This window comes from Ailuropoda melanoleuca, chromosome 2, assembly GCF_002007445.2.
Source record: "Ailuropoda melanoleuca isolate Jingjing chromosome 2, ASM200744v2, whole genome shotgun sequence".
Classification (NCBI taxonomy): domain Eukaryota; kingdom Metazoa; phylum Chordata; class Mammalia; order Carnivora; family Ursidae; genus Ailuropoda; species Ailuropoda melanoleuca.
In genome coordinates this window covers 12,186,832-12,200,101 of record NC_048219.1, presented here as the reverse complement: position 1 = coordinate 12,200,101, position 13,270 = coordinate 12,186,832, and the positions used below count along the sequence as shown (strand labels likewise).

Sequence of the window (13,270 nt, the reverse complement as noted above, 5' to 3'; positions counted from 1 at the left end):
ATTTACTGAGTGTCTGCCATGTGCCAGGCACTGTTCTAGGCATTTGGGATGGAAAGCAGAGACCTTGCTTTCGTGAAATGAGTGTTCAAACAGGAAGAAACAGGCAATAAACAATAAACACACATAAATAAACTACATAGGGTGCTATAGAGTGATACATGCTGTGGGAGAAAGAACAGTGAGTAGGTAAGGGAGATTGGAGGTGTTAGGGATGGAGGTGGGGGAGGGTTGTGATTTTATTAAGGGCTGCAAGGGTAGACCTCATTGAGAAGGGGACATTGAGCAAAGACTTTAAAGAGGAGGAGTTTGCCTTATCTGAGGAGAAAGGACTTTATGAGAAGAGGAGAAAGCAAGCGCAAAGGCCCTGAGGTGAGAGCATGGCCCCTTGTGGGAGGAGCAGGCAGGAGGCAAGAGTGGCTGGGGAGGGAGGAGCAAGAGAGGGAAGCTCTGTGTGAGCAGAGACTGTGTCTGTCCTGTGCCTGGCAGGTGGTAGATGTACAGTGAGTATTGGTTGAATGAGTGAATCCTTGCTGGCATCTAGGTCTGACCTGAACTGGACCAGGCCAGGACTGACCTTATGACTAATTTGCCTGAACAGAGCGGCTGATTTAAGCTTTCTTTTTTGATAGGAACAATTTTCAGATCACCAACAGAGCTCATATAAAATTCAAATGTGCCATTGGGGGCATCAAAACACAAAGCTCTTTCCTTAGCATGTAAAAAGAGCAGCGCATCTGCTGAAGAGTGGGAAAAACAAAACGAAATTGCAGATGACCTTTGAATGCCTAATTTAAAGAAAAGTCTGTAGTGAGCTTTCCCCGTAGCTGCTGTGAAATCTCTGTGAGTGGGGTGTTTGGATTTCCGTTTGGATGTCCGTTATAANAGCAGATGTCCGTTTTAAAGGTGCTGGAGGAGTAAGGGGGTAGGCCATCTATGGAGGAAGAAGAGACTGCCCCCAACTGCTGGTGACCATATGTTATGTTCTCCCTTTGGCCCTTAGGATGTCTGATTTTGTGTCTCACTTTGGATCTCAAGTCTCCCCACCCCTCATGTGTAGAGAGCTAGTCTCCCACCTGTCCTCCTCCTCCTCCTCGGCTGCTGGGGACTGAGTGCCAGGAACATCTCAGGGATATACTCCTAAGGGACCGCCTCCATGCCTCACCCCAGCCCTTCTAAGGCAAACCGTCTCTAGTGTGGCCTCTGGTTCTGTCTGGCCTAGGGCTGATGGACATTGTCTTAGGCACTCAGGACCCTTAATGGAGCTCCAGCGCTCTCTGCCCTCACCTCTGCTCCATTAACGCCTTTCCCCAGCTCCGCCTGTCTCTCCCTCTGCTTCTTCATCTTACTAACTCCCTTTTCCCTTCTCATCTGGTACAGAAATCCTGGGAGAAATTGGACATGTATCCCCAGCAGCCTAGGGTCAGGAGAAACAACCACCCCTGAGGACATTAGTGGTTCAGGACCATGGATAGGGCTCTTTGGCTCCAGCTGCATCAACCATTCACTTGGGTCAGCCAACTCAGGGCATCTATCTGAAGGTGGCCTTGAGAGGCTCATTTCAAGATGAAGGGGCAGGGGCCTATGTGACTAAGGGACCTGACCATATTCCTTGCTAGTAAGTGGCAAAACAGAGTTAAGAACCCAGGCTCTCTGATTCTTTCCACCGCGCCATGTTAAGTACCCCCCATTTTTTTTTAAAATTAATTTTCAAATATGAGTCACAGAAGGGCAGAGGACTTGAAGTTGCCCATGTTCCTTCGGGATGAAGCCAGTTCCTCTATGGGTGTACGTAAAACAGCAGCCATGAGCCTTTAATGAATAGAGAAACAAATGTAAAGAAAGGGTAGAGATGACAACTGAATATATTACTCTATTTACTCAATAAATATTAACTGCATGTTTATGAAATGCCAAACCCCATGTGGGGATTTAATAGTGAATCAGATGTGGTACTTGCCATCATGAGGCACTCAGGTGGGTGGGAGAGACAGAAACATAAGCTTGGCTTCACATACTTTTGACAATTCACTTGTTTCCCAGGTTACTTTTTTCCTTCTTTGGGGAAGTCCAGTGTGCATAGAATTCCTCATGTGGTCTCCCTTCGGATGCCTCACTGTAGTGGGCTGAGCCTTAATAAGGCAGGCAGTGGAGTAGAGATGTAGGAGTTTGAGCTGAGATGATTGATTCTTGAGTGAAAGCCCTTCTAAGGCAAGGTTCTTTGCCTGTGAGTATGCTCTAGAAAGAGGTGTGACTGATCACTTTGGCTAAAATAAGCATCTTGCCACACTCCTAACCCCCTAGTCTATCTATCCATCCATGGGAAAGTGGTTAAGAAGGCAGAATTTTGTACCAGATTGCCTGGGGTTAAATCCTGTTTCTACCATTTATCAATTGTCTGACCTTGGGCAGGTTATTTAAACTTCCTGGGCCTCAGTTTCGTTGTCTATAAAATGGGAATCATAAGAATACCTATCTAATATAGTTGCAGGGATGGAGTGAGTTTATTTGTAGTAAAGTGATAAAAAAAGCTTTTGGCACAGGAGAAATGTTTAATAATCTGTTATTATTAGGCTGAGCTCCATGAGGCCAGGGGTAGTGCCTGGGATACCATGAGTGCTCAATACTATTTTTTTAAGGTTTATTTATTTATTTGAGAGAGAGAGAGGGCGTGAACGGGGGGGAGGGGCAGAGGGGGAGAGAAAGAGGGGGAGAGAGTTTCAAGTAGACTCCCCACTGTGCCTAGAGCCTGATGTGGGGTTCAGTCTCACAACTGTGAGATCATGACCTGAGCCGAAATCAAGAGTCAGACACTCAACCGACTGAGCCTCCCAGATGCCTCTCAGTACTATTTTTTAAACGAGTCAATGAATGAATCGAGCATTTGCTAAGACCTGAATTATTGTGTGTCAGCCCCTGTGCTCAGCCACCATCCCCTGTCTTGTGTCTTCTCAGCTGAGGAGAACTCAGTGCTAGCTCTCTGTACTTGCTCCGAGAGACCCGGCCCAGGACTAGGACCGACCTGGCAGTGGTGCCTGTCCCCAGAGACCACCGGCCCCTCCTCTCGGTGCTGATCCAGGGATGTCGCACGACCTGATGAGTGAGAGGCTCTGTCATCAGCAGTGCAGAGATCCCTTTGCTGGTCCAGGATTCCCCGTCAACATAATAAACAACCCCTGGTTGGTGTTGGCTCAAAATGATGACAAATGAGCTGCCTGTGTATCGCCAGGCAGGGAAAATCGTATTTGGAACACAGTGGTGGCTTCTGTGTTAAGCATGTCCCGGGGATCGGAGAGCCTGCAGGTGGAGTTAGAAAGCTGAGCAGCATGGGATTACTCCCCCAGCACAACTGGATGTGGTACAGGGACAGGCTTGCCGCCTCACCCTGTCTGCCGTACATTGTTTTATACCCTTGCTGGATGTGTCCCCTGCTTGAGAGGAGGGAGACCCTGTTTTGTTTTCATGTTCTTGAGGCACAGCTACTGCGCTAAGCTCTTTTCAGTAAATCTCAGGCTCTGCCCCCAGTGCTGGCTGCAGAGTGGAAACAGGACCGTAGCTTAGGAAGTGTGTCCCCTGAGGTGTGTGGAATCCTTGCAGCCTGGCAGAGACAGGTGCCTGAGCTTTGCTCTCCCGCAGACCTGGGCTTGACTCCCTGCTCTTCCGCGGCTACCCATTTGACCTTGAGCGTGTTCTTAAACCTTGATGAGCTTCCGTTTCTTCACATGTAAAGTGGAAGAGGTGGGACGTAATAGCCATTTCAAAGGGTCATTGCAAATGGCAGGGAGATGTTAGTGAAGACTGCGTATAAATGGTGGTTTCCTTCTCAGACCTGCACAAAAGCACCAGTCTTTCTGGGTTTGTTTGTACGTGCTCTCTGCTGTGCCCCTGGGATCCAACAACGAGGTGTCCCTGAACCACTTGTTAAGTGGAGAGTTAGTAAGACAGGCCATGCGTGTCTCTCTCTATATTCCACTGTGAACTCCTTGGGGACATGGAACACATACAAAATCCATCCCTCCCACTTCCCTACCTCCATACATATACAGGCTGAAACTAAGGAACCTTCCCCAAATTTGTTGAATGAGAGATTGAATTTGGTTGGATCTCTGGGGTTCTTGATAGAATCTAGGGGCTTCCTAAGTTGGATAGGGGAAAATGACATCTTTATTTTCACCGATTTCCTGTTGAGACTTGGCATGTCTACCAACAATGAATATAGGCAACAAAGTACGGCAGTATTAGCAGTATTTGTGAATTGGTCACTGATAAGATCGCAGGTATTTTCATTACCTGGAAATACGGTTGTTGTAGCCATCCAGAAATAGCATTTATGGTTGGGACTGCGGTATTTATCAGGCCCACTGCTAGATCTTATTAATAATGCATTCATAGAGGAGTGCCTGTATTACCAGGTGACACATTTACAAAATGTTTTGAAAACTGTATTTCAATATAATTGGTTTCCTTTGTAATTCTATATATTTTGTTTTATTGAAAACGCTTATTTCATTAAAAACATTTGTTTTATTCAAACACCTCATTTGTGAGGTTTCACGAGGCTTCACGAGGCTTCACGAGGCTGCCAGAGGGGGTCGTGGCCCAGCAAAGGTGAAGAACCACTGGTGGAAGGGGTTTGGGAACCCTTCGACAGGCACGACAAAGGTGGGGGGTTAGTATCCTCTGGGTGTTATTCTAGAGAGTATTTCTAGCTTTCGTTAGGAGCTCCAAAATGGCAAAGAATTAGAGCAGTGGCTCTCTGCTAGGGGTGATTTTTCCCACCTAGGGGACTTTTGGCAATGTGTGGAGGTATTTTGGGTTGTTTCAAGTGGGAGGTGCTCCTTGGCAGTCAGCGGGTGAGGCCAGGGATCCCGCTAAACATGCTACATGCTACCTGCAGAGGACAGCCTCCACGACAAAGGATTATTCTGCCCTAAATACCAACAGTGCCGCGGCTGAGAAACCCCAAACTAGATATCACAGCATTAGTGGGAATTTCTCTGATTGTTAAGACCTCTAGGAAAAAAAGAAAGAAAAAATCAACGCACAACTTCATTAGAAACACCTGTGCTGGGGCGCCTGGGTGGCACAGCGGTTAAGCGTCTGCCTTTGGCTCAGGGCGTGATCCCAGCGTTGTGGGATCAAGCCCCACATCAGGCTCCTCCGCTGTGAGCCTGCTTCTTTCTCTCCCACTCCCCCTGCTTGTGTTCCCTCTCTCGCTGGCTGTCTCTATCTCTGTGAAATAAATAAATGAAATCTTAAAAAAAAAAAAAAAGGAACACCTGTGCTGACTCTCCCGTCCAGCCCTAATGCACATCTGTAACGTATACCAGGTGCCGGGCCCTAGGATTCCAGAGAGGCATGGCCCTGGAGGAGCTCTGGGTCTGCCGTTCAGTAGGATGTGTGACCTAGCAGACTGGTGTGCAAAGTGCAGCCGTTATGCACATCTCTACTGGGCACCTGCTGTCCAGGCGATGTGGGGGCTGGGCTCGGTGTGAATGTGACAGAACACGGAGTCCACACCGCACAGGGGAATGTGTGCCACGTGTGATGGTGGAGAGGCAGGGTGTGTGTTTGGATACGTGTTGGGGTGAGGATGATTCACCTTAGTGTAGTGGTCCCTGAGGTCTCCCTGGGGTGGGGGTGGGGGTGGTGGTGAGCTTTGACCTGTGACCTAAAAGATGAATAGGAGTTGTCCAGCCCAGAGGATGGGGAAAGGATGCTTCAATCAGAGGCAAGGGGAACGAGTTTGAGACTCAGAGTGAGCCCAGGAACAAGGAGCATCAAAGGAAGGAAACGGAGTCTGGCTTGGACTAGAGTGTCATTTGAGGGAAAAAGTTGCAAGAGGTGAAGTCTGGGACAGGAGCAGGGGCCGGCTCATGCAGGGAGGGGGTGTCTTGCACACCATATTGAGGATGAAGGGCTTTATTCAGGGGAGCCATTGAAGGAGTTTAAGCAAGAGTAGCAGGCCATTTTTGTTTTGTTGAAAGGCACAGACTGGAAGAGAAGAGAGGAGATCTGGAATTTGGTGGATGGCTATTGGAGTGAGGGAGAAAAAAAGGAAAGGACAAACAGAAGGAGGGAGGGAAGAGAGGAAAGGACAGACAGAGGGAGGGAGAGGCGGAGGGAAGGAAGAGCAAGGAGGGAGAGGGGGAGGAAAAGAGGAAAGGACAGATGGAAGGAGGGAGGGAGAGGGGGAGGGAGAAACTGCCCAGGAAACCAGGGAAGACTCCTCAGAGGAGGTGCCAGTGAAGTGAATCTGGAACAGGGAGTAAAGTTAGCTAGGTATAGAAGGCAGGGGAAGGGCATTCCAGGCCAAGCATTGTGAGGGCCTGAAAGGGCCTGGGGTGTTTGTAGATGATGAACTGTTCAGCGTGAGCAAAGCTTGGTGTGCAGGGGAGAGGGGCGAGCACGAGGCTTAGTGCCAACATCTCCATAAGCGTGGTCTCTGACCCTCTCCTGAAGGGTGATTGCCGAGGGCCAGAGATACTGCGTGGCCCCTGCTCCCCCCATCTGTCCAGACAAGGGGCCCCTGCCAGAAGGCATGTCTACAGCTGGGCCAGAGTCCCACTGTAGACTCGAGGTGCACAGATGGCTCTCTGCGTGGCTGGCGAGACACCTTCAGTGGACATGATGGTCGGCCTCACATCTGCAGCCTTCCCCTGTGTTTCCTCCTAGGGCGGCTTCACTGATTACCTGGCTTGGAGGAATCCATATCTCAGCCCAGAGCACACTCCCAGATTCCAGTCTACAGTCCTAATTGCCTTCTGGCCATCTCCATCTGGATGTCCCACTGGATTCTCCAACTAAATTTGTGCAAAATTGACCTTATCAGTCAACAAATATTTGCAGAATTGAATTGAATTTTCCTGCCAAACTTCTCAAAAGAGTTATCTCCTCAAAATTATCATTATTTGTAGACAACATGATTGTGTACATAAAACACCCAAGGGAATCAACTGAGAAATCTTTGGAATTAATAAGAGTTCAGAAACTCAGTTGGATGCGAGATGAATATATAAAAATCAATAGGTTTTCTGTATATCTGTAAAAACCAGCTAGAAAAATAAAATAATGGGAAAAAATGGTATTTACTAGAGCAAGAAGAAGTGCATAAAATGTCTGGGAACAACCTTAACGAGATGTGACTGGGACCTTATGTAAAGAAAAGTACACATCTTTATGGATAGATGAGCTGGGATTTATTGATCACGTATCGTGTGTCAGGTACTTTCTGAGCATTTAGCAATTTAGCAGGTATTATCACATTAATCTATACAGCCATCCTTGAAGTGGGTGTTAATTTTAAAGATGTTGAAACTAAGGTTTAAAGGGTTTACATAAAGTGCCCACCAAGTATTAAGTGGCGACATGGAAATTTGCACACAAGGTTTTTGCTTCCCAAACCCATGCTTTTAACCTTTTCCTAGGCCACCTAGGAAATACACAGACAAATGAAGTTGGAAGGTGTCATCCAAATGTTATGAAAAGATTCCTTCATTTCACTCATCCACTCATCCCACAGTAGGTACTGAGTGTCTACGATGGGCAGGGACTGAACTAGGTGGTAGAGATAAAAGTAGGCATAGGGTCTCAAGGAGTCTAGTGATGGAGAAGCCAGCCTTGGTGAGGGCAAGGATATTCACAATGGATGACCAGCGAGTAGAGGGGACATGCATGCGATTGTCTTGAGGGTTCCAAGATGGCAGTTTGGAGGAGGGAAGGAGTCTCAAAGCACCTGTTGTCAGCTGGGTGAAGGAACTGGAGAGCGAGCATCGCAAGCACAGAGAGTTGGGTGGGCAATTAATATTTATGAATTCATTCATTCAACCAGCAACTCTTCCAGGAGCATCTGCTATGTGCCAGTATAGGCCTGGGAGCTGGAGATAGAGCAGAGAACAAAATAGCACTTCTGCTTTCATAGAGATGGCATTCCAATGGGAAGGGGCAGAAAATAAGGAGGAAAATCAACGGCAGTGGGTGCTAAATGCTACGGAGAAAAATAAAGCAGGAAGCTAAGCACCTGGTTTGAAAGCAGGGAGGTCTGGATTTTATGTAGGGTGGGCTCCGAGGAGGTGATATTTGACTCCAGAGCTCAAGGAAGTGAAAGAATGGGTCACATGGGCTCTTGAGGGAAGAGGTTTCTAGACTGAAGCGTCCCAAGATAGGTGTGTGATGGGCTTAAGGAATGGCCTGGAGGCTGCGTGGCTGACCGTGGGGATGAGGGGGCGAGAGACAGGAGAGGTCAAGAGGCAGCGGGGCATCCATTCAAGGTAGGTCTTTGAAGGGCCAGGACTTTAGCATTTATGTTGAGGGAGATGATGAGAAGCCAGCCCATCTTCAGTAGAGCGGTCTTTCTAAAAATATGACCGAGAAAAAGACAGGTCAATGTCGCTGCTTGCAAAACTGAACATTTTAATCTACACGAAAAATCTAAACAATGCAAAAATCACACAGCCGGGTAGACAACAATATTTGCAACAAATAAGACGAAAGAGTGAAACCTAGATTCTATGAAGAGTTAGTACAAGAAAATCACAGAAACTTATGGAAGATTTAAGTACATAAAATTTAGGAACCTCTGTATGTCAAACATCACAAAATTTAAAGGCCAAAACAGCAACAAACGTGTATGTGGTACCTGTGATGCCTAGAGGACATAAGTATGTAAATCAACAAGAAAAAAATAAACACCGCAGTGGAAAATTAACCCAAGATTTCATGAGATGGTTCCCAAAGGGAGGATTTAAAATTATTAAGGAAAGTCAAAAAAAATGTTGAATCGAAGTTATAAAGAGAAGCTGAATAAAACACGATAGCTTTTTTTTGTGTGTGTGGGGGCACCTGTCAAGTAGGGGTAAAACTTTTCAAGAAGAGAACACACAGTGTGAGTGAAGATGGCTTGAGATAGGCATTCGTAGGCATGGCTGTTGAAAATGGAATTGGAGTATGTTTTCTAGAAAGTAGTTGGGAGATCCAGAGCAGAGCACCACAGATGTTCATACTTTGACCCAGTACCCTGCACTTTTGGAAGTCTCTCATAGGGAAATCATCCAAAAACAAATGCGTGAACAACACCCCAAAGCATTTAATTCTCCAGGATTGTTCTTGAGGCTGAAATGGGTCTTGGCCGTGTCTGGTAGCTGCATTGACTGGAGAGAAGTATGGGTGAGTGGAGGCACCCCATCCTGGGGACAGAGAAAGAAATGCAAGTTGCCCTCGGATCGAAGTGCATAGGAGCATTCCTGTCTATAGGGCAGTACACTGGTCATGAGAAGCGAAGAACAAAGAATACGAAAATACTCATTTAAAAAGATACAAGCACCCCTGTGTTCATTGCAACATTATTTACAATAACCGAGATATGGAAGCAGCCCAAGTGTCCCTGGATAGATGAATGAATAAAGAAGATATGGTGTATATAAACATGGACTATTACTCAGCCATGAAAAAGGATTGTCTCTTGCCATTTGCAACAGGCTGGATGGAGCTTGAATGTATTGTGCTAAGAGAAATAGGCCACTCAGAGAAAGACAAATGCCATGTGATTTCATGCGTATGTGGAATTCAAGAAACAACACAAATGTACTGTATGGTGACTAACATAATATAATAAAAAAATTAAAATAAAAAAAATAAACAGGGAATTATTACCTAAAAAAAAAAAAAGAAACAACACAAACAAAAAGGAGACAAACAAAAAGAGACAGATTCTTAAATGCAGAGAACAAACTGATGGGGTGGGGGAAATAGGTGAAGGGGATTAAGAGGACTCTTACCGTGATGAGCCCAGAGTAACATATAGAATTGTTGAAATCACTAGAGCGTGCACCTGAAACTAACAGAACCCTGTACGTTAACTCCACTGGAATTAAGAAATAATCACAATTTTAAAAAGGATGAAGAACAGGTAGCTCTTTTCTTGGAAGAAATTCAGCATCTTATAGGCATGAAAGGACATTTAGCCCTTTTGGCATGGACTCCCTCTCTATTAGCGTTTCAATCTGGAGCGGCTGCTCTCTGGGTTATAACTTTCTCAACTCACTAACAAACATTTGATTTTAGGGAGACTTCCCAATGAGTCAGGCTTCTAGCACTATCTATCTCTAACAGTGCCTGCCACCGAGGTCAGCCAGCATCATATGGACAATACCACCACCCCCAACCTCGAAACCGAAGCTGGATGCGGTTATGGCGTAAGTGAACATTCGTTCTGGGCCTCTCTGGCTGTGGACGGGCATTTTTTCCACTGCACTGACCAGCATTCCTTTTGTCACCAGACCTTACAAAGTGTCCAGGTCTTATTTAAAACAGAAAAAAAAAATCCAGAAACAATTTAAATGTCTGACAGTGGGAGAACGGTTGAGTAAATTCTAGTTTAACCAGAGACCAGAATGTTGTGCATCCATTTAAAAGGCTGTTTATGAACAGATTCAATATCTTGGGGGAGCAGCTCGTGTTATGATGTTTACCGAATTGTTGCAAAAGAAAACCGAGAAATGACCGGAACGGCCATCAACCGGGGAGTGGTTGAATAAATTGAGATACATCCATGCTGTGGAATATTACACCTTTATATAAAAAAATAAGTTAGATATGTACCTGCTGACCTGGAAGGTTTCCCTGACGTATTGTTAAGTGAGAAAGCATGTTGCAGAGAAGCGAGCTAATGTAGGATCTCGTTTTTAAACAAAATAATAAAAATTCTCCCAGAACGTGTCCATTTGTTTGCGGGAGAGTGGAGAAGGTTGGAGAGGGACACATAGCTGCCTGGTCACTTTGGACTGGGTGGAAAAGAGAGAGCTAGGAGATCGGTTCTTCTTCTTACGTCTTTGTGTTGCATATATGCATATCTATGTATATCGCAAATGCACCTTGCCTCTTGTAATTTAAGACAAGAATAATTTACTGAAGAAAGAGCACCCACAATTATATATACAGTATTAGCTACACAGTGTGAAACGTGTCTGGAAAAATCTAAAAAAAATGAAAATATTAATAGCAGTTGCCTCTGCAGGGAGGGTGCGGTTATAATGTTTCCTTTTTGTTCATCCTCGCCTGTGTTTTCCAAATCCAATGAGCAAAATGTATAAATTATTATTTAAGATATAAGGGCTTCCGCCTTGTCACCAGTCCATCTTGCCTTTCCTTAATAAGATCTGGCCTCTGTCCACCTGCCTTCGCTGAAATTCGTGTATCCATTCAACACATACTTACTGAATTGTTGGCATTGGGGATGCAGCAGGAACCAGGACGAATCTCGCACTCTCAGCGTTCTACTTCCAGAGGGACCACTGAGACACTAAACCGAGTGACCTTGCCCCAGACCCTCATCTTAGCCTGTTTGTGGTGCTCAATACATTAAGTCAAGTTCTCCTGCGTGGAAATGCCCTCTGGTTCTTCTCCCGCCGTTCTGCCTGCCTCCCTGCCCCCTACTCCATCACCTTTCTTGTCCCCGTACATGGAAAGTGTTCCCAGGGGCTCTGTTGTGAGCCCCTTCACTGCTTTCTCTGTAGCAGGAGTACCGTTTATATCCAGATTTTGAATTAGAAATGGCAGATCTGCTCCGCTCTGAGCCCAGGCAGCAGCCTGGGATGCTGGGGATGGTGGTAAATGTTGGTATTGGTGGTGGTCTGGGACACGGATGATAGTGGCCTTTACGGTGTGGCCCCTGTGGGCTCTGTCCTCAAGATGCACTCTACACGTCACTCGGTGCCCACATTGGTGTGCTTGCTTATCTCTGGTCTAGGATCTGGGCCCCGTGGCCCCTCCCTGGATCTAACCTAGAGGAATGAATGAACGAACAAATGAACGAATAAATGACATAATACAATGACATCACCGGGCAGATTTTAGAAACATGAGTAGATCTGGTGCCTGTGCCAATGAGGGGAAGTTTAGAGAAGTGAATTAGGGGGCTCCTTTGAAGCTTTAGCTCATTATTATTGTGGCTGAATATTTTCCTGGTTTCTGGGCCACTTATGTCTTCTTTTGTAAACTAATTTGTTCAAGACCCTGTCTGATTCTTCAATGATAGTGCTTGTTGTTTTCCTATTGATTTGCAATGGTTCTTTGTATATTATGGCAATGACTTTTGTCCTAACATTTTTCTATCCTTTTCTCTTCTGTTTCTATTTTTGACATATATGTATTTTTTGCATAAAACTACCAGGTTTGTAGTATTTTCCAGTTTTTCTGTTCAGAAAAGTCAACCAGATAATTATTTGCTTATATTTTTTCTAATTATTTTTTTGGGCTTGATTTTTGTTCTAACCCTTTTCTCCATCTGGAATTTATTTTAGTAGATGGTGTGAGTTGAGGAGGTAGCGGTTCTTTTTCCAGTTAATTCGGTGACCGTGCAAAAATGTTTTTCTTTTCTCATTGGTTTTTTAATGTTGTCTTGTACGTATTTCCATTTTTATGTGTGTTAAGACTGTTCCCGCAATACTGGTTCACGTTCTGCCTGTCTGCTCCTAGACCGCCACTCTGTTTTCATCAGCATCATTTGGTGATTCTGGTTAGTATCTTGCAGAGGAAGGATACTGCATTTACTACCATTTCAAAAAATATGCATTGTCTATGACCATCTAGTTTTCCACTTAAACTTAGGTATCATTTTACCAAATTTAAAACAGGTCATTGGGCTTTTGATCAGAATTGCATTAAGCTTATAAATTAACTTTTCAAAAGGTTAATATTCTAAATTAACCTTTCAGTAGTTTGTCTTCCTGCTCAAGATGACGTTATGTCTCTTCAATTATTCAGTTTTTTAAAATCCCTCTCGAAAGGCATTTTCATACAGTGCCTGCTCATTTCTTACTGAGCTTATTTCTATGTCTTGCATGCATTTTGTAGTTATCATAGAGAACTTTTTTCTTTATATTTTTATCAGTCACTGGCATATGGAAATGGTATTGATTTTGTAAACTTATTTTGCATTTGGCTATGTTACAGAGTTTTTTAATCAGAACTAATAGCTTTATAATTGATTTCTTTGGGTTTTGGGTATATTAAAATACCATTTGCAAACCATGTTTTTTCTTGCTCCTTTTGTGTGTGTGTGTGTGTGTTGCATGAGTTAGCTCTTCCAATAAGTCATGAAACCTCACAAGTGATAGTAGCATTTCTGTCTCATTCCTGATCTCAGTCAGGTGTTTTGCCTTAAGTATGATGTCGGTTATTGTTCTAAAATGGGTGCTGGGGCACCTGGGTGGCACAGGGGGCGCCTGGGTGGCACAGCGGTTAAGCGTCTGCCTTCGGCTCAGGGCGTGATCCC

At 45.1% G+C, this 13,270-nt stretch overlaps 1 protein-coding gene across 1 annotated transcript in view; it reads left to right on the top strand.

The window, feature by feature from the left end:
* The window catches only part of CSMD2 (CUB and Sushi multiple domains 2), a 590,718-nt gene that overhangs the window by 46,260 nt on the left and 531,188 nt on the right, over positions 1-13,270 (top strand). The gene's annotated exons all lie outside the window — the stretch shown is intronic.